Genomic DNA, 22,238 nt, shown 5'->3' with positions numbered 1-22,238 from the left:
TTGACAGGTATGGGAGATAAGTAGAAAAATGTTTGGAAGACTGAGTTAAGAACAGGAAATGCAACAAAAACCTATTCTTCTCTCAGTTTAGAGCTCAGTTTGATTCCACATCTGCAGACTCTCACAAGAGCATCCTTTCAAGTGCATCCTGCAGAAAATATGTGACATAAGCATGCTATTTACAAAGGCTTTTGCATTTCACACATTAGACTAAGTGTAAAGAGATCATCGCTGAGAAACTCATAAACACAAGCACATTTGGGATGTCTAGCTCTGTACTCACTCACATTTCACTCTTTATATCGCTTCGTTAGAGACTCATGCTTAACTGTTCCATTTCAAACTGATGAAATGAAGCCTTCATGATGGGAAGAATTTGCACTGAAATGCAACCTGGGCACATGAGCCATGTCTCCCAGCTGAAGACAATTTGATAGATGGTGCACTGACCACACAGGCAGGTTCAAAAGAAATCAGTTCAGAGTTCTGGAGAATTTTGAAAGAATTTTTGATCAATGGTGTTTGGAAGTCTCAAGAACATTAATTCCATATTCAGGTTGCCAAAATATCTACCTTAGATGCAATTTATGAGCATATGTGTCAAGATATATTTAAAATCCTTTGAGACTTCCAAGCACATGAATAACACACGTATCATTACTACCTTTTTTTTTTTTCTTTTTTTTTTTTTTTAACATAGCATCACATAAATCAAGAGAGGGAGCCAGATTTTCTCAACTAAGGAAAACCACTGCTCTTAAAATAACAAAGGTAGCATTAATTTATTAATGTACAATGTCCAAAATTCCTATTAAGTGCTGTCAAGAGTAGTTTAATGCAGCTCACTCTCAGGAATTGAAATTAACGTACACTTACTTGGAGGTTAAATCCACAACTTCTCTCTATCTGTATTTTTCACTTGTAAGACAAAGGTTTGGAAGTCCCTAGAAACTCTTCTGAGAAGGTGTGAAAAAATGGAAAAACCATCAGATTTTAGCTACTATCTTTTTACTCAGTCATTTATCAACCAATATGTCAAGGCACCATAAAGTGTTTACCATATAAGTTTTTATCTATAAAGCATTTAAGGAGGGTAATTTATCAGAAGAATTTCCTCATGCTTTCTAAGAAAAAAAGTAGTGAATCGGGAAGTTTAGGGCAAAAGGGAAGGAAAATACTAGGAAAATTCACTGAAAGAGTGGTGAGGCATTGGAACAGGCTGCTCAGGGAGGTGATGGGGTCACTATCCCTGGAGTTGTTCAAGAGCAATGGAAATGGGGCACTGAGGGACGCAATCAGTGGACATGGTGGGGATGGGTTGATGGCTGACCTTAGTGATCTTTTCCAAGCTCAATGATTCTATCTCATCAGCCACTTCCTGCTATCCGATGAAGTCTGTTATCATTATCCGAAATGTTTCTTGTTCTCAGTGGTAGATAATGGTGGTTGAAATGAAAATGAATGCTAATTATGCTGTAACCTTAGAGTCTTTATAAGAACAATCTTCAGTGCTTGTCACTTTCTTGTCTGATGGTAATATCCTGAATGATAAGGACCAGCGTGTTTCACTATAAAAACCTAACTTCATTCACATTAACTTCATTGAGGTTGACTCTATATCGTTTCTCTAAACTACTGCAGCTGGATCCCAGTGCAATTCTTCATAACAATAACTGCATTCACTTTTGCTGTCAAAGAGACTCAGCTGAATTTTTTTTATGAAAATCCCTTTATTAACTTTGGCAATAAGTCAATTTTCTTGAAGAAAATTTTCCTTAAGTACTTTCATTCTACTTCTTTCTCTCCTAAAAATAAGTTTTAGGTGTTTTTTTTTTTGTTTTTTTTTTTCAGGGCAATGAAAAAGAAAAGGAAAAAAAAAAAAGAGTTTTTTGGGGTTTTTTTTTTGTTTTTTTTTTTTTTTTTTTTTTGTATTCTGGGTGCTAATAACAAATTTAGAGAGTGTTTTACAGAAAAAAACTCAAATGGGTGCATTAAAAATAATATGGCCAGCAAGTCCTTCCCCTCTACTCTGCCCTGATAAGGTCACGTTTTGACTACTCTTTAGTTCTGGGGTCCCCAGTTCAAAAAAGGCAGGGATCTCCTAGAAGGAGTTCAGTAGAGGGACACAAAAATGATTAAGGGCCTGGAGCATCTCCTGTATGGGGAAAGACTGAGCAACCTGGGTTTGTTCAGCCTGGGGAAAAGAAGACCAATATGGGATCTGATAAATGTTTGTGAATATCTGAAGGGAGGTATGAGGCAAATGAATGAGGCCAGGCTCTTCTCAGTGGTGTGTAGCAATAGGACAAGTGTAATGGACTGAAACTTGTACATAGGAAGTTCTGTACTAATGAGTGGAAAAAATTTTTACAGTGAGGGTGACAGAGCACTGGAACAGACTGATCAGAGAGGTTGTGGAGTCTCCTTCTTTGGACATATTCAAGGCACTCCCGAACACCTACCTGTGTTACTTATTGTAGGATACTTGCTTCAACAGGCGGGTTGGATTCAGTGATCTCTTGAGATCCTGTTCCCATTAATTACAGGCAGCACAAATTCATGATAGATCAAATCAAACAAACCAAGGACACTTCAGGGTGACCCTATGGTCATCTAGTCCAACCACCATCCCATCCACCCCACCATACCCACTTGCTATGTCTCTCAGTGCCACATCTACACAGTTATTGAACACCTCCAGGGATGGCAAATCCACCACCTTCCTTGGCAGCCTGTTCCAGCATAGGGATATGAGCAAACTACCAGCTCGGTAAACCTTTGCACATGCAAAATGTATCTTGCACATACATTCAAGATGGATTGCAGATGACCAGGTAAGAGAAAAATACTGGTAATAATTATATTGTACCTCCTATGAAGGCTATAAAGGTCCTTTTACAAACCACAGTCTGAAGCTTTACTGAGAATGATAACAAGAGAAAGGAGAATGACTTTTGAGTTTGTAAAAGAAATTTAATCAGGCAAGTCTGAGCAGAAGAGCTGATGCTCTCTGAAATGAAGGTTAGTTTCAGGCAATGAAATGCTTCAGTTTTGAAAGGAAAAAAAACTATTAATACACTGAAAGACAGTAAAGGCATCTCACAACTTAGAACTGTCAACAGACAAAGTTGTTTTCCTATAAAATATTCCCTGAAATAGTTTAAAATTATTAAAAATTTCAACCTTATTTCATCTATAAAGAAAGGGAAATTACATCCACACATAAATATTTCTTCCCCTGTGTTGGTGTGACCAGAAACCATTTTCTCAGAACTACTTAAAGAAAATGATAACAGCATATGCAAAGTTTTAGCAATTATTGAGAAGATCGTTACAAAGTTTACAGCTTCCCCCTAAGATTTAAGGTCTGTCAGGAAAATTCAGATGGAAAGAAAGGTGTTAATAAGAATTTTCCACTTATATTTCCTGCCAAGTTTTCTTCCAGTGGGTACAGGCACTTAGGTCTCTGCAAGGGAGGGTTTTGCTTGGAGCCAATCATTGTGAAATAGTGCAGAGGTGCTTGGTAGTTCCTGTCTCCTCTCACTGGTTTTATGGTCATGTCATCAATGGTGCTAGAGACATTCCAGGTCTATAAGAAAGAGACACCTTGGCTCTCAACCGTGTATATTCCAGTTGCCTTCTGGTTGTCCATTTCCCTGACAGTCATATTCACAGAAGCAAGAATACTGGGGCTGGGCCAAGACAACCTATGAGAAAAACAGAATAATGGATCATATGCTCTTCTCTGAAGATGGAGGGTGGAGCAAGCAAGGTGATAATCAGCTACCACCTACATTCTTGGTCCTGTATCCTTCAAACACGTAGAAGGAGCTGGAATCTGGAATGAGGATCTCGTGGTGACTTGATCGCTTGAATCTATTTCAAGCTACACTTTTATCCATAAGAATTTGGCTTTTTTTCCCCCGTATTTTAGGAGCATTGCTCTAACATGGTTGTGTTTACAAGGGAGCAGACACAGGTGTTGCTTCCTCACATTGCTGCTAGGAATGAGTGAATCCTGTGGAAATAATTTCAATAGAAATTAATACTTTAAAAAAATTATGTAAGAGTTCAGCATGTAACTCAGTACAGGAGGCAGAAAAAAACTGATTTTTTTAAAAAAACAATTAAATATACTGGAAACTGAAGGGAAATGTGGGGGTGGAAAAAAATGGAGACATTTTGCTGTTCCCTGACTATTGCCCTTGAGAAAATCACTCCATCCGGAATTTCACCAATGCCATATCCTTTGGAAGGTCTCAAAACCAACACTGTAGATGTATTTTTAAGGATAACCATGTCTGAAAGTTAAAGCCTTTTGGGAGAGAACAAAAGAAGGACTTCAAAGTTAGAAAACGCTGAATCTGGCAATTTGTTTTTAATGGAAGTAAAAACCTACATGGTTTTATACTTTAAAGTGAAATAAGAGATAAATGTCACAAATAGAGTTCAATTTCTACCCATGGAATTGTGCCCCTGATTTAAAAAATTCCAGCCTAAATGCTTCCATCACATCTGAATTGTTTTACTGACCTCAAGCTCATTGTACAGCAGAGGTGTAACAGTATTGCTAGGACTGGGATCAAAGAACCGTGGTTCTCAGAGCAGTAAGATAGGTTGATGTGAACAATATCCAGCTGGCTGGTGTTTTGTAATCCAGCAAGTGCTAAAACCCCAATTCTGTGAGCTTTTATTCAGGATTGATTTCTCCATGTTGCATCAAAATCTATTTTGGTTATAGGGAAATGTCTGGCATCTCCCTCACTGCTGAGCATGTACCTGATTTGCCTTAAATCAGACTTCAGTCTCATAGTACGACCAACATGAACAGCAGCATTCAGCCACATTTAGAATGACTTCTGTTGTTATGGCTTTCCTTTAGTCATGGAAATGTCTCTGCATATTGCAGTGCATGAAATCAAGTATTTAGTTTTACACTGGACACAGGACAGAATTCTGTGTGCTGCCACCAAACTCTTGCATGTCTTAAGACATTTGTTAATATCTGTTATAAAAAGTACCATCGGTGCAATAAATATCATCGTCTACATGCTGAATTATTTTCAGATCTGCAAAGTGGGAAACTGCCATCTTGGATAATGCCATGTCTGCAAGTTATTAGATCTTGACCATTGAACCTACAGGTACTTGACAGGGATGTTAAGTTTAATGTTTACAATGTATTTTGGAGACGAAAGCTAAACCAAAACATGGTCTATGATGCTGGGATGACTGGTAGAAATAGCTTGAAATTGCCGTCAGGGAAAAGACTGATCAGCTTTGCCAGCATCTGGCAGTGGTTCTCCCTAGCATGCTATGGTAGAGGAGTGTTGGGGTACCTTAATCAGGAGATAGGGTGCTGAGCTGCTGGTTTTCAAATGTGGTTGACGTAAATATCAATTAAATGTAATGCTCAGACAAAGGTAGGGCATGATATAGGGACAAAAGGATAGCTCAGAGCACCCATTTGAGTCCACAGGGAGAGCAGGTATTGTCACACAGACTTGCACAGGCAGAATTAAAAGGTACTGAGACTCAAATGTGAATAATGGAAAACCTACTAATGTGAAACTGGGGCTTCACAGCTCCATTAGGAATACAGTCATTGATCCCTTTGGATTTAGGACCCTGGAAAACTGACATACAGAGCAGGGAAATGTTAGTTAATGGGATCTGATAAATATAGAATCCTTGATACAAGCATGTGTTTGAACTCCTACCTCTCCCAGTGAGCTGAAAGTTTGGGTGATCTCTTCTGACTTAGAAGTCAAAGCCTTATAGACAACTGTAGGTAAACACTGGACTGAGCCTCTCTCAGAAAAAAACTCAGTGCTTTTTGAAATCTAGTTTTCTTACCAATTTTATCAACTCTAGTCCAGAGCTATCAAGACACAAAATAGCCTGGCTGACAGGGAAGAAGAGTTCATGCCTTATCTGTCCTGTCTAACTCATCCTGCAATGAATCCTGTCATGCAACAGCCATACAGTCAAGAAGAAAGATCTACACCCTATATCTTCCCTGTCCCATCTTAATGCCCTTATCTGTGTGCTACTGACCATCTCCCTCAGTCATTTTTCCAGACACTCCCTGATCCAGTAAGAGTTTTAGTCAAGACTGAAGTATGGCTTACTGCAGAAATGTTCAGACAGACTAAAGCTCAGGGAGAGCAAAACTGACTGAACACGGCACTGTTGGGTTAAAAAAGTCTTAACAATTTAACATTCTTGGAAAACAAACAGAAAAAGAAAAAAAAAAGATTTTCCCCCAACTAGAATTATAGAATCATAGAATTACCTGGGTTGGAAAAGACCTTGAAGATCATCAAGTCCAACCGCAGCCTAAACCATAGTACCGTAACTCTAACAACCCTCTGCTAAATCATATCCCTGAGCAGCTATCTTCCTTTGTCTAGATCTCACAGAACTATAAGGCATAAGACCCATTCATACACTGACTTTTTGCTCAAGAAACAGCTCACAAAGTTTTTACATGAGAAAAGAACTCTCTCTTATTTGAGAAGAGCTGAAGAAGGATCAGGCAAATTTCCACCAGTTATTTACAGATACCCCGTTTTTGTTCTCTTAGCAATTATCCATGCCAATGGTAATTTACTAGACTCTCTGCTGATTTTGGCTTTATCTCAGCTGCAGGAAAGTGAACTCTATCACACTTTTTCATGCTAGGTTGCTTAGTTACCAACATTACCCTCATCTGAAATCTAAGGTAGTCAGTCAGACGAGTGTGCAACCCAAGTCTCTTTCAAATGCAGAGAGGCTGTAGAAAGTGTAGCCCAAGACTCATCAGCTGGCAAAGGTTCCCACCTTTTGGGTGTATCCATTCCATTTCTGGAGGATTTTGGTGAGAAGTTTGGCATTAACTCCACAAGCTCAACATGGTAATGCTGCATAAATGATTGATGTAGATTAGGATGCCTCTCAAGATGTTTCCCTCCCTTCTGCAAGTGTCACAGATATCTTTGCCAAGCAGATGTTCACCATTATTTATAGGCATGGAAAAACATAGGATTCACACTAAAAGAAAAAGTACAGAATGTGGAAGACATCTGAACTATTCTCTGTTTGCTTTGTCTTGCAAATAACTGGGAATTACTCGGTTTTTAGTGGTTTTTGTTTTGGTTTGGTTTCTGTTGTGGTTTTTTTTGTTTTTGTTTTTTTTTTTAAGTCACTTGGTGTGTGTTGGAACGTAGAAGAGTTCTGAGTCAGAGCTGGAACTGGAATACAGACATGTTCTGGAGGGACCTCACTGTTCAGCACCTCCAACCACTCAAAACACTATCTCGATTTTATGTAACAAAACCCAACATACTTCTGTAAAGCATTTAGAGGAAAAAAGAAGAAAACTTTTTGATAATATTCCACTCTGTTTCTTGTTCCAGCACATTACTGTGCTCGGTGTCTGTAGCAGACAAGACCTTGCACTCTTCAAGCTGTAGCCAACTCCACTGTCCTTCTAGGGATAATACTTGTACTGTACATGTAACACAAGTTCACCTTCAGCAACGAATCTTTCAATTTCTATGAAATTTCAGGTCTTGTTTCTGCCTACTATGAAATGCACCTTTATGGGAAATGCTAAGTCATGACCCGAAGCAATGACTGAGCACTTTGTGAAGGGACACAGCCAACAGTGGGAGCACAGGTGAAATCAATTCACCTGTGCAATTGGGAGCTTTATTTAAGGGCTGGCTGCCCCAGGAGAAGGATCTCTATCTGGGGATTCTTCTTTTTGGAGATTGGTGAGGTCATGGTCCTTGGTTTAGGTAACCAAATCTTTCTTTTATTGGATTGTGACTGTCGCTTTTGGTGGGGGGTTATTTAGAACTGCTAATCTGCCATCACCCTTTCCCACAGTACATATTGAAATTTTCCATGGAAGCTGTTAGATACAATAATCTGCTGTTGTTATTGATACAGGAAAAAGACCTTTGGAACACAGCATGTAGCCATTAGCTTCCCCCCTTTCCTTCCCAAGTTTTTCTATTATCAGCAGAGTAATTGCTGACCCAAGTAAGTGCCTCTCTGAGGCTGTGCTAATCATTTAATTTTGAACTGATAAGGCTCCTCCCTGACTTTTCCTCACTTGGATATGTTACCAGAAAGATTGTCCCCATCTGACTTGGCAGTTCTTACTAAAATAACCTCAGATGTTCTCTATACTCCAAGCAATTGGACCCATTTTCTTGTCTTCAACAATGCATTAACTCAAGAAGCACTGAAGAGCAAAAATTTTACTGGAGAAGGATAGTCCTAACAACTCTCCGAGGGCTCACTGTTCTTCCATCCCATCAATAGATGCAGTGCTGAGATCAGGCAAGTTTTATTCAGCAACCAGATATGAACTGTTTCTGTCTTGTTAGCTGATTCAGGTTTTTAAGATAAAGGTGGTCGTTATGTGGGGCTTCTCCTTCCCCTTCAAGCCAAGTGATACTACTCAGCCTGTATTGCTATTGCTCTTCTTCCTTAAGAAAGGACCAGGTACTTGACAGCTTGGCTGCTTGTCAGCTTTTCTCTAGGACCTTGAGATGCTGAGGTGGAGCCAGCTCTGTGGCAGTGCCAATATCTGGCTCATTCCCACCTTGTCACCCCATGAACGCTGTTGCTCAGAACATTTTGTGCAGTTTCAGGAAATGGCAGTTCTGCTGAAGGTCAGGCTTTGTGAAACAGACACTTCTTTTTCCCCCTTTTCTGGGGATTTTTTTTCACTCCCTCCTCACCCTACGCTTTCCCTGGGACTCTTCCAAGAATAACCCTCGTGCCATTCTCTCCTACCAAAGGCACAAAGAACTTCTTTTACTGACCCACTGGCTGTTCAGGATACAAAGAAGTTAAACTAATAGCGCGGCAGCGCGACAGCCCGTTGCAGGCAGGTCTGGATGAGCCACAGGAATAGAGTAGGAAGGGATCTAAGAGGCCGCCTTCCCCTCTCCCTCAAGGCAGTGTAACTATTTTCTCCTACACTGCTTTCCAGTGTTCGTGCTATTTATGCTTCTTTGGAGTATGGCGAGGTTTGGGTTTCTCCCCAGGAATGATATTTAATGCCAAGATTTATCACTCCTTGGAACAAGCATGCCTGGTCCTTGTGCTTATTAAGAAAATATACCACCTTTAGCTGTGAAGTTTAAACTGGGCAGAACATACTATCTGAAAATAACATTTCATCTATACATTTAAACATTCCTATTTGAAAAGAGGAGAATAGTCTGCTCTGCAAGTGTTTCTGTTTATAAAACCTTGGTTGCCTACTGATGAGCTCAGGGCAGATACAGGCTGAGTGAATGCTAGGTGTCCTGCATGGTGAATGGCATCATTTTCAGGTACCTGCTGTAGGTTTAGAAAGGAAGCTTGAAAACCTGGTGCAATCGAGTCTTCATGAAAATGTGAGTGCTCTTGGGCTTGCACTTTTCCATGACTGGAAGCAGCAGCATCTCAGCATGACAACACCCATCAGATATCTTCACCTCTGCAGCTAGTTGTAATGCAGATCAATCTGGTAATACTAATCTTGCTGAAGCACAAGGGAAATTGCCCTTGACAATTGCTCAGAGAGCTCTGCTCTTTATGAGTAATGAACCTCTTCAGAGGGTAATGAAGCAACCAGAAAGAACACTCGGCACACAAAAAATGCTAAAAGTTTGCCTTCTATATCTCAAAATACCACCACTGCCACTGGGGTTTCTCTGCTATGTGGTTCCATGCAGTGTCACGGGGAGGTTAGCTGAGGGAAGAGTTTCCTTGCTGACAGAGAAATAACAGGGAAGATTTGATGATCTCTGTAGGTCCCTTACACAACTCTGTGGTTCTGTGAACAATGTGCCAAATTAAAGCCTATTACTGACAGGGAATGGTGAGGTGTTGGAATAGGCTGCCCAGAGAGGTTGTGGGTGTTCCACCCCTGAGGGTGTTCAAGACCAGGCTGGATGGGGACCTGGGCAACCTCGTCTGGTGCCAGATCTGGAGGTTGGTGGCCCTGACTGTAGCAGGGTGGGATAGAACTTGATGATCCTTGGGATTCCTTCCTACCCAAGCCATTCTGTGATATGGGCAGATTTAAGGTCTTCAGATGTGTATTAACCCATGACCACCAACCGCAGCCCATGAGTTTCTGGGTGGTTCGTGTAGCATTTGGCCTTTCCAGGACTCTTCCAACGTGGTCACTCTCAATGTATAACTTTGTTATTCACCCTGAGACATGGCTAAATAAAAGGGCACCTGTGTTTTCTTCCTCTGCCAATACCATTTATAAGAAAACCAAAACACCACCTCATTAACATTATTCTCAGTGAGATCAAAACAGTTTCCACATCAAGGTCTCAGGAACAAAGGAAGCCTGTCATCTACAGGGTAAATATTAACAACCCTTTAGCTATTAGTAACCCAATTAAATGCTTAAACAGAATATTTCCTGTGCACGTGAAACCAGGACACTGCTTCTGTTGAGCACAATCCGTGGGTGTATTAACTACTGCAAGAGAAAACAAAAGGAAAAGAAGAAAAGCAGCCTCTAGTATCTTCATCTTGAGGGTGCACATTGAGATGCTGAATAGATCAAAGATGATGAATGGGCTTAGAATCATAGAAGTATTGAATCATTAAGGCTGGAAGAGACCACTAAGGTCAACTAGTTCACCCGTCAAGCATCACGCTAAGGCTGAGTTCAGCCTAAACAGCTTCATAACATTAGGCACAGATCACTGTTGGCTGATGGCTCTCGAATTATTATTGTGTTCTTAATGTGTGGGTTTTTTTTTTTTAGGGGACTTAAAAATGAAAACTGGTTTAAATCTTTTCATTTTTTGCCTTGAGTCATAATTGTTGTTCTGGAGTTTTGTTGGATTTGACCTGGAACAGCTTCAGTCATGGCAAATTCAAATGGAAACAACAGAAAAAATGTGCTTGTTCCTCTCTCTGGACCTTACTAAGTTGATTTGGAATGAAGCTGCATGGAAATGGAAGCTCTGAACTCCCATTTCATGGTGAAGGAGCTTCAAAATTCTAGGCGTGCTTCTGCCCAAATCAGAGCAAAACACCAAATATGTTATGGTCTTAGATGAAAGACAAGTTATCACAAACACAGTTATCTTAGTTCACTGAAGTATTTCAGTTAAAAATAATTTGTCTGCAGCTTTAAATGCTACTAATATGCAAAGTTGGAGGAGAAAAACACCTTAACTTTTCCAAATTAAAGGGTTATGGAGTTCTGTTTCTAGATGTCCAGATGAAATGTTACAGAAGAATTAAAACAGTGTAATGATTTTCTTCTGACACGTGGCATTGACCGTTGTTCAGAAATGTATTAATTTTGAGATCTGTTTCAACCAAGATTGACTCAATGCAAATTCCTCTGGCCATTTTTTCTTGTTCTGTTAGTTATGCACATGTAAAGTGTCTGCCGTGGAAAATCTCTTTATTAATCCTGAAGATGTCTGCGAGCATCAAGGGCTGAAAGTGATTAATGGTGTAGATGAGGAGCCATTTTGATTAGACATGGCATTAGATGTGGCACATTGTTAACTTCAGGCATGCAGCTAGCTCCATTAATTTATTGGAACTAACAGAGCTCTTTTTTTCCATCATAAAGTTAGACAGCAAATGATGACTTATCAAGGTGGAGCACAAGACTGCAGGCTCTGAAGACTTGAGCTCTGCTCTGACCTTGTGGTAGCAACAGTAATGGGAGAACAGTTGGATTAGATGATCTTGTAGGTCCTTTTCAGCCTTGTGATTCTGTGACCTCTACCATAAGTATCACCAGTCATGCTTATTTGGACAAATACATGTTACAAAGGTGCATAGAACATTGGCACAAACCAAGCTTAAATGTAAGAACAATAATAATAAAAAGTCTTCTTTAGAGAAGAGATTGGAGCACATCTGTGTAATACAATCAGCTCGCAGCATAGGCTATAACCTCCAGCTCAGTATCCAAATATAAGCAATATTAACACCAACAATGAGCTTTATGTTAGTTAAAGCTACTGCTGACCCAGTAATCATAAGAGAATGTTATCTAGGAAGTTATAGATCCAAATAATGCTGCTGTTCTCAACCTCAGTCAGCAAAGAATATTTTTCTTTTTTACAATGCGCTCCTGATTTTAACTTGTAATAAAAATATCTATAAGCTTCCAGTGGGTTTAGTCAGCTCAGATTGATACAACAAAAGCAGGGGAAGTGAAATCCTGGCAATGTATACATAAGGCTCTTTTTAATATATGTTTTCCATACACAGGCTTATATTACAGAACAGCTAATCAATGGAAACATTATGCTGGCATCTGTGGGTAAAATCTAGACCTTGATGTTGACACCTTTCAAATATTTATAGTGGTAATTGTATCAACACCTTAGTGATCTTTCAGCCAAGTTACACACACATGCCCACGTTTTCACAGAGCGGTCTCTCTGTGTTTTTTGCTGTGGACTGAAGCACGTATCAGATTGGTAGTAAGAATATGTTTCTGAAAATGTTCACCCCAACTTCTAAAATGATAGACGTAGAAAAAAATGGATGTGCACAGTATCTGGTAGTCAGTGTTGAAAGCATGGGTGCTTCTTATGTGTCAGTATGCCAAATGACAATGATGAGACATCTGAGTACAGCTGGAGCTTTAGACCCCACAAACTGGGTGTTTTCCTTTACCTACAATACTTCAAAGCACATGTAGGATACATTTAGACCGCAGGATAATGCTGCCAAGGGAACACTTCAGCTCCAAAGCAATATAGCCCCATTGCTGGCACCTGGCTATGCCTTTTGTTTGCACACCAGAGTGCTCACAACCTTTTGCTATTGCCTTCCTATCAGCCTCAGTTCCCACCCTGAAAGCACAAAGGCATCATTCCCCTGCATCTTGTCTTGTATGTTTAATGTGAGACTCCTATTTACCATTTGCATATGGTAGTCTCTTGTTGGTGTGCCATACCTTATTCCAAAGCCAGGAAGCTTCCCTTCATCACAGTCTGGAACAGGGCAAAAGATATATTCCAGTCCCCTTGACAAGACCTCATTTGTCATCTGAAAGCCTGCTTGAGGCTTTTTTTCTTCTTTTATTTTCCCCAGCAGACAGGAAAGTGAATGAGGATCTAATTTACAGCATTCTACATTTGTGTCAAATTGCGAAGTCTAGAAACATCATGGAAACACATGGAAAACTGCTTGTCTGACACTGATCCAACACTTCCCGAAATGCAATGAGTTTATTTGGAATAGGCAGCTGCAAAACAAAGGCACTTCCATCAATATTTTCCTTTTGCACTATAGTTTTTCCCTCTTCAAATGCAGAATTCAGATCAATATTTCATTAATTGCTAAGCCAGTTTTTCTAGTTAGATCTCGTAGCCACAATAATTCTTCTTTAGGAGCTGTGCTGGTGTTGTAAGAGACTTATAAAAGGCAGCCCTGTGCCCTGTCTCTAAATGTTGGCACTCAAGCGGCTCTTGTTGGAATCAGTTGCCTTGTATACGTGTATGCTACAAAGATTCTGTTTCTGTTGCTGACAGAAAGAAATTACTGTTCTTCTGCAGAATAAATAGAACTTTGTGGATTTCCTTATTCCATCACTTCAGCCACTGCAGACATTCCTACCTATAAAATGAAGATGTATTCCTTGGTGTCCACATTGTTCTTGTTCAGCAGAGAGCTGACAGTAGAAGCTTTGCTCCGTGCTGAAGTTGATCAGTACATGCATCAAGGAGTGGTGTGTTTGCTTCAGGCTTGTACTTCAGAAGAATGCTTGTGTGATTTATTTGGTAGCTGTATTAAAATATTACGGTTCTTTGCGATAACTCAAAGACATCTGTAATTCCTCCCAAAAGAGCATAAATCTATATTTGATTATTTTTTTTCATCATGCTGGAGTCACCATCAAGATTCAGGACCGTTGAATCACTTTCCATTTGTGATTTTTGAGAGGAGAATGTTGGTTGTATCAGTGCATCCATACAGTACATGATTGAGTCTACTTACTTGTGTTTGCTTGCTGCAGAATTCAAGTCAGCACTGCCATAAGATGCTTCCCGAGAATGGCAGGATGTGGAGAATCCATCCTCACTTCTCATGGGAGATTCTCCCAAAGTTTAATTGTTTTACATAAAAATGTGTCTGGCTTCCACTAGAACATGTCCATAGGAGCAGAGGGTCAATTGATTTCAGTACTTTCTCTGAGTGAAAGAGCATATCGACTGAAGTCAAGTCATCCCTTGACCTTTTGATTCAGTCTTCTTCTGATAACCTAAGAACTTGCTTCATAAATCCCTTGTTACAAATTATTTCATTCAGTCACGTAGTACATTTTGATGCAATAAATTCCTCTTTTTCCCTTGACCTCTCTCCCATCTGATAATATCTGAACAAAAATTTGGATGCTAGAAATAGGCACAGTATTCCAATATCTGCCTTATTAATTATTTAAATGGAGGTAAAGTTACATCTTCCGCTCCTTCTCCTCAAAGAGCAAAAGCCTTTGAGTTTACACCACTCCTTAAGTGGTGCAAAGAAGAAATCCTTTTTATGTTAAGGAGCACTTAGGAAGGAGAAAATTTTACACAGGGCAGTCTGTCCCCATGTGCAGGATTTTCTAAAGGAACCACACCATGAGAAATTATGAGAAGCAGCATTCTTAATAGCTGGTAGTTGTAGTTTAATCATCAGCGATGCCTCAGTGACACTGTGAGTAAAAGCTTGTCAAGTGTCTCCATGAAATCTGTCTGTGCTTTGGAATGTTTCAGATTACATTAAGAAGAGAAATGCAGCTTTTTTTTTTTGCTTTGCCAGACAGGATGTAAGTGTCTTTGCAATTTTCAGTAATGTTCTAACCCATATTGACAGTAAGAAAAAGCATAGTTTTCCCACACAGGGGGTTAGCTTACTGTGATGAGGGCAGTTTTACAGCCTACTTTACTTCTTTGAAGAAATAAAGATGAAGATTTTAATTCTGTTATTTAAATGATGCCTGTTCAGCAGTCTGACTGCTGTTTGCCTGCACATCTCCTGGTAATCACAGAGGTCTCCAGCAGGCAGGTGTCCAGCTCTTCAGGAAAATATCAGCCTACAAAATATTTAACCACTGTTAAATATTTTCTCCCGACTGCTTATCAGCCATTCGAATAAAACATTTGATTATACCACAAGCTGCCAAAATATCACTTAAATAAACTGCCTGGGGAGGAGAAGAGTGGAAAGATTGAAGTTGTAAAAGTACCTACCCTGCTGGAGGGAAAAAATAATTGACAGTCTTCATTTGTTCATTTCTTTAGCACAGTGTGCAGTGTCTTTTTTCCCCCAGCTCTATTAGATTTAGACAGAAGGGGAAAAAAGTGCCTTCTATGGTAGAGTTAACTTGTAAGCTTTTATAGGTACAAGGACGTACTCTGTCCATTGCGTCCTTATGATATATTGTGACTTAGCTGGTTGTCTTTCAATTCATGCATGTGTACGTCTGTGTGCATGGAAATATGTTATTGTAAGAGATATATTGCCACATTTTGGGCACATTATCAATATCACATTCACAAAATCCAGAGCATAGAGATACACATGCAGCTCTTAGTGGAGAGCTAGGAAAATGTGCCTTATGGAGACATGTCAGGCACTCACTCTTCTGCAGTCCTCAAAAAGATCAAGGGGAGATATGATTTCAGTGTCAAAAGGACTGCACTACTTTAAAGACAGTATGTATCAGATATCAAAAGATTTTTTTAAGTAGCACAAAAAGGTTGAAAATTAAAGGCCAAGAAAAGAAACGCAGCACAATTATCTAAGAATGGGTGAGTCTGAGGAAACAAATTGCCATGAGAACTAGTGCGTTCCATCACCTGAATTGTCCCTCAGACACCGTCAGCTTCAGGCATTTGGCTGTGTGTAGAAGTCAGTGAGTGAGATACTAAAGTGCAGAGAAAGAGCAGTAACTACCTCCAGTCAGGGAGGTGCTGAGGTCACAGTCCATGAGGGCACTCAGGAATTGTGGAGATGTGGCACTGATGGACATGGGTTGGTGGGCACCGTGGGGATGAGTTCTTGGTTGATCTATATGATCTGAGTGGTCTTTTCCAATGTTAACAGTTCTGTGATACTAGCCTTGGAGCATGTAACAGCAAAGCTGGTCAATAGGTCTCTCTATCAAGCTCTCATCTTTCCCTAAATGTCCCATGAAATGGACAACAGTGTTTACCACCCTCCATGCTGATATTTCTTATTAACTCATTTTTAATATATTGACGGCCTCAAATTGTTTCTAGCAGAAAAATCCTTTCAGCTGTATTATTTCTCATTGGAAGTTCACAGAATTTCAGGATTTCTAACAAGAAAATTCCAGGCATACATGAGAGTTTAGGAAAGCAAGCAAATGCAAAGAGGAGCATAGTCATTATGCACATTTACACTCTTCTATAAACATGGTTAGTGGAAGAATTTGCCTACTCTCTTCCTTTTACCCTATGCTTTATTTAACATGAACCTACACCACTGCCTCATCTGGAATAGGGATCTGCAAACCTTCACTGACTGTTCTTCTCTAAAACAGGGAGGGTTGGATCTCAGTGAGCTTTAAGGTCCCTTCCAACCTAAGCCATTCTATGATTCTATGAAAATATAATATGAAAATATTAGCTGTGACCAAGCAAATGCAGGCACAAAACCCTTTGGGTGGGATTTCCAAAAACTTCAGTTCTGAACTCTGCAGCTACTGAGGTCAGCAGAAATTTTACAGGAACAGAGCTAAAGGATTGCTAAGTATCCCATTCCATACCTTCCATAAAACAGACCCTAATCAAAGCGTAACTTCCAATAACTCATCTAAGCTACTGAGCTTAGGATCAGAAGTGGCAGCCTGTTACATCAAATGGGTTAACATTTGCCAGAGTTTGGCTTTGTGGATAGTCATATATTGTTACTGTAGGCACTCATTTCTGGTTTTCATTTACAACATTTTCCCTCTTTCAAATCTGTTACATTTTATTGACTCTATTTTGAGCTTTTAGTATTCTGGATATTCTGAGCTGTATTTTTAGGGTATAATTCAACTCTGTTAAGTAGATACACATTTCCAACCATGTTTAATAGGAGTGAAGCTCTGCAATTTTTTTATTCATTTCCGACACTGCAGTCTAGAAAGATTCGGCTTTCTAAGCAGTGAGATGTATTCAAAAGTCTTTTAACACAGAATGGAATAGATGTAAAAGTGTGTATGGACCATTAATATGACAAAAGCAAAACAAAATAAGAAAGAAGTTGTTTTTCTCTATGAGAATACAATGTATATATTACATCTGATTTCCAGTGATGTTTTTAAAGGAAATTCCCTTGACTGCTGCTAAAACCTAAGTTTCAGTAAGATATATTTTATCTCCTCCTCTATCATCTGTGTGGCTGGATTTTTTTCATGTTACCTGTCAGATATTCACAGTGGCCTCAACATTTTTGTTGTTACATCTCCATGAGACCTTTGTGCCGAATTTCTGAGTTTAGGGACTACATCTGTGTTAGTGATCACAGAAAATCTCAGACTGATGTAATGGTGGGTCCAGGTGCCCAGGTAGCACAGTGATGCTCTGTGTCAGACCCAGTGCAGTACTCCTAGCGTTGCACTTGACTTTGAGTTCACGTTCTCCATGAGCTCTTATGGACAGGATTGTGATAAGGAAAAGGGTCGTATCTTACTGTGACAAATGTTTAGATATGAGGTAAAAAATTCTTCTCAGAAAGAGCTACAAGGCATTGGCACAGGCTGACTAGGGAGGTGGTAGATTCAGCATCCCTGGAGGTGTCCAAGAACTGTTGAAACGTGGTACTGAGGGACACAGTTTAGTGGGCACAGTGAGGATGGGTTGGGGCCAGACTCTACGATCTTTGTGGTCTTTTTCTACCTTAATGTTTCTATGATTTTATGAGATGCATTTCCAGAAGGCACATGTTTATGAAAAATTGTTTCATGTAGCTCTTTCAAATTAGAAGCTACTAAAGCCGACACCTGAGAAACGAAAACAAGATGATAGGGTGCACTGCAAAACCCCATTAACAGCTTTCTTATGAGCTCCTGCTCCGCTGGTCTGGACCCATAGAAAAGAGATTTTTTTATGAATCAAAATGACACAACAAACAAATCATAAAAGCCCCATTTCATTTACAGGGCTCGGTTTTCATTATTTCCCATTGCAAAGGAAGCACAAGACTAAAACATCTGGTCCTGTCCATGGGCTTTCAGCCAAAGCTTCAACGTCTGCTGCTGAGCTGAAACAACAGCAGCCTAATCTCTGTATTGTCTTTAGCTTTTTCAAATTCTCATCTTTCTCAATGAGACAGTGGAAAGAAATCATCCCTCGGTGTTTTATTTCAGGCGGAGCACATTAAACTGCAACCACACACCAACAAAAGATACTTTCCTTCCAAGATCCTGCCACTTCCTAACCACAACGAAGTTTCAGACCGTGGCATTCATTGGGGCTGAGCACCTCATTTTTCTCAGAAGATATTTTTTTACCAAGGTCAGTTCAGCAGGAAGTGGTACCTTGTTTCTGAACAGCTGGGAAACACTCCTGGGGAATGTGTGAGAGCAGCAAGAAACACAGAGGTACTAGAAAAAAAAAACAACAAACTAAGGAGCTTTGTGTCCAATGTATGGATGAGATCCAGGAAGAAATATAGTTCAGAGCTGATCTGAACTGGATTCTGACACTTGAGCGTCTACACAGTGCCTGAACCAAGGATACAGTATAAATACATGAATTTACACTTCTGCAATGTCCCACATGTCACTAGTGCGAAAAGTAATTGGTTTCAGACCCTCTAAGATCATATAGTCCATAACTGATTGGAAAAAAAACAACATATTTGTGCTCCTTGGGTACTTGGGTTGAGAGTTCTATGGTTAATGTTGTTGAGAGCAGGAGGTGAATGAGAGCAAACTATAGCAGTGAGAAATGACTTTTTCTTGTTGAAAATCCCAGCTCCCCAGCAGTTACACTGATACTGAGGTAATTGCCTTTAAGCTCTGGTGGCAGTTACTTTCCATGCCCTCTGAGTGTTATAGCACTGAAAGGAACTTGTCTTGTTGCTTTAATGAGTGACATCCCCATTTCAGCACTCTCTTTCAAAAAGCTATTACTGCTCTGGATGCTGGGAAGTAGTTCTTAAGAGAAATGTGCCACAGCACACGTGTAATCTCCCCCTCAGACTCAGACAAGGCCTTCTGGGGTGAGTTTTCAGCAGGCATGTGAAAATATGCTTCCTTTCCTTTTCCCTCTTCTCCTCAGTTGGCAAACTAAGCTGAACACCTCCATACACCCGATGTAGCTCATCACAAAGCAGGCAAATTCCAGACAACCCATTCCATTTTTATTTCCTACATGTTTTTTTCCTTACAGAATAGGAAATAGTATGAACAGGCCAAAAATGCATTAGTAGCTTCTTTGTTTGTCTTTGGACAACAATACCTAATAAGTTAAGCTTTGCCTATAGCAAAGCAGACCCAGATGGCCAGGTCTGTTCTAAATAAACCACTTTTATGAGGCCAGGATGTCTAAAAGAAACACACTTCATAAAAGGAGAAAATGTGCAAGCCAGAAAAAGCTCAGAAAAAGAAAATCTCTGTTACAAAACTAGTAGTGTTCAGGCTCTGTGTAAACACATCTATGAAAAACATACTTGGGTTTTGCTGGGATTTTTTTTTTCTCCAAGCCTAGAAAGGCAATATTTTATTCAGATATTTATACATATGTTTCCATTCTTCCAAAAACAAAAAAAAATAAAATAAAAAAAAAAATCCTCAAAGGTTCCCTTTACTGGATGTGGAAACATACTTGATAAAGAGATATTTGAGATCCTTAGTGGTGGGTTATGCATTTATTATTAATAAATTAGTTACTAAATTTATCTTTTTTTTCCAGAAAGAAAGGTCTCAAGGGCGTACTTAGTAGCTTCCTGTTTCCAAGAGGGGAATGCATCCCCTTTTTAATCCATGTAGACCTCCAACCTAGATAACATGGCTTTGTAACATGGTGATTTAATCCTTTTTTCCTGGCCTTTGGCTTTCAGAGAAATCCCAGTCTGTTCTGAAACTGTCCTTTAAAAACCAAGAAAACAAACAAATGAATAAAGTTTAAAGGTTTGTTGGCACCAGTGAATAGCATACCCAATGACAGACAAAGATACCTTTCTCAGTTGTTGCCAGAATTCAGGAAATAGACTATAAATATTCATTTGTTCCAATTGTTACTTAACTTGTTCTGTGAGCAACAGAATAAGCAATACCTGCATCCCCACATGATCGGGTCTTGGAGTTGTTGTTTCATGAGTCTAATAAGATGCAGAGTCTCGCTGATACTTTTTCATGAGATTTTCCCCATAATCATCTTAGAATCATAGAAAGGTTTGGGCTGGAAGGGACGTTTAAGATCATCTAGTTCCAACCCCCCTGCTATAGGCAGGGACACTTCCCACTAGACCAGATTGCTCACAGTCCCATCCAACCTGGCCTCAATTGCTTCCAAGAAGGGGGCATCCACACCTCTCTGGGCAACCTGTTCCATTGTCTTACCACCCTCACAGTAAATAATTTCTTTCTGATATCTAAATCTACCTCCTCCAGTTTAAAACCATTTTCCGTCATCCCATCGCTACATGCCCTTCTAAAAACATCCTTCCCCAGCTTTACTGTAGGTATTGGAAGGTCATTACTCGGTCCCCCCAAAGCCTTCTCTTTTCCAGGCTAAAAAGCCCCAGCTCTCTCAGCCTGTCCAGGGGAGGTTCTCCAGCCCTCTGATCATCTTCATGGCCCTCCTCTGGACCCATTCCAACAGCTCGATGTCCTCCTTGTGTTGAGGGCCCCAGAACCAGACACAATACTTCAGGTGAGGTTTCATGACAGGAGAATAGAGGGACAGAATCACCTCCTTGGACCTGCTGGTCACTCCTCCCTTGATGTAACCCAGGATACAGCTGGCCTTCTAATCTGCAAGTGTGCATTGCCACCTCATGTTGACTATTTCATCAGCTGACAATCCAAAATCCTTCTCAGGGCTGCTCTCAAGTCATTCTCTGCCCAACCTGCATTTCTGCTTGAACCTGCCCCAATCCAGATGCAGGACCTTGTGCTTGGTCTTGTTGAACTTCATGAGGTTGGCATGGGCCCACCTCTCAAGCCTGTCCACATCCCTCTGAATACCATTCTTTCCAATCTGTTGTCTAGGAGGAGAAAGAGCATCCTCATGTTGCAGCCCATTTCTATGTTACATCTTATTCTCCTAGTCAGGAATGGTGAACGTCATGTTTACCCATTACAGAATGTCCAAAGTTGAACAAGCATTTTAATAATCAGGGTTTATCAACAGATTAACCTCTGTTTAACCTGGAGCTAAACTTGTTTAAGCAGAGGTACAGCAGGAATGGTGCTGGGTTCTTCTTCCATGAGAAATTTGATGCGCTTTCATGTCAGGCCAATTTTTCTTCTTAATTTCCACTTCAAGCAACAAATTGAAAATCAATTTTCATCATAGATCTAATGGCCTGTCCTTGTTCTTTTTTCCCAACACTTCAGAAACTGGGGTATTGAAAAAGCAGACTATGGAAAATCTGCTATCTAACAGATTATGTTGAGAGTACTAGTGGTAGGATGCAAAGCTTCACTGAGCCTTACACATCCTGCAACAGGCTGGGACACTCTGTTTCAGTGTAGCCCTCAGAAAAGGCTGTTAGAGAAATCACACAAGCCCTGGCACAGGATGCCCAGAGATGATGTGGGTGTCCCATCCCTGGAGGCATTCAAGGCTGTGCTAGGTAGGTAGAATGGCAGGTATGGTGAGTGTAATTACTGATTAAATTCTGGATCATTAACTCCCGAGCAAAGTTAAGGTTTGCATCATTCCAAGGTATCTCTTTTCATGAACATTCTTAGATGACAGTAGAAACAAGACAGTTGCGTTAAGTTAAACCCTCAGATTAAATCTGGTCTCCGGGATAAAGGCAGAGTGATTAGTACTCCTGTTTATAAGCAGAGTTGCTCTAATCTTTTTCTTATGAATTTTCTCCTCCATCTGTTATCCATCAGGGAAGTGAAGTTTTAAGAAATTGAGCAGATAGCTTTAAGGCATTCTGCTGCTTTCAGTAAGCAACATATTGGCTTGCAAGTTGTGGATCTTGGAGATGGAACTTGATTACACCTTTCCTAACATCTCCTGTTCCCCACCCAAGAACCTGTGCTGGAGACCTGTATAAGGCATTTTCTC

The 22,238-nt window shown here is 40.1% G+C and overlaps 1 long non-coding RNA gene across 5 annotated transcripts in view; it reads left to right on the top strand.

The window, feature by feature from the left end:
* LOC107313939 (uncharacterized) overlaps nucleotides 1–16,590 on the top strand; it is an 83,423-nt gene extending 66,833 nt beyond the window's left edge. For all 5 annotated transcript variants that reach the window (XR_014946052.1, XR_001555258.3, XR_014946054.1 and 2 more), the window contains exon 3: nucleotides 16,569–16,590. This is a non-coding gene — a long non-coding RNA (uncharacterized LOC107313939). The remainder of the gene's footprint in view (nucleotides 1–16,568) is intronic.
* Nucleotides 16,591–22,238: the final 5,648 nt, after the last annotated feature.

This window comes from Coturnix japonica, chromosome 4 (genome assembly GCF_054131305.1).
Source record: "Coturnix japonica strain WE chromosome 4, WE-NBRP24, whole genome shotgun sequence".
Classification (NCBI taxonomy): Eukaryota; Metazoa; Chordata; class Aves; order Galliformes; family Phasianidae; genus Coturnix; species Coturnix japonica.
This window is presented reverse-complemented; position numbering and strand designations above follow the sequence as displayed.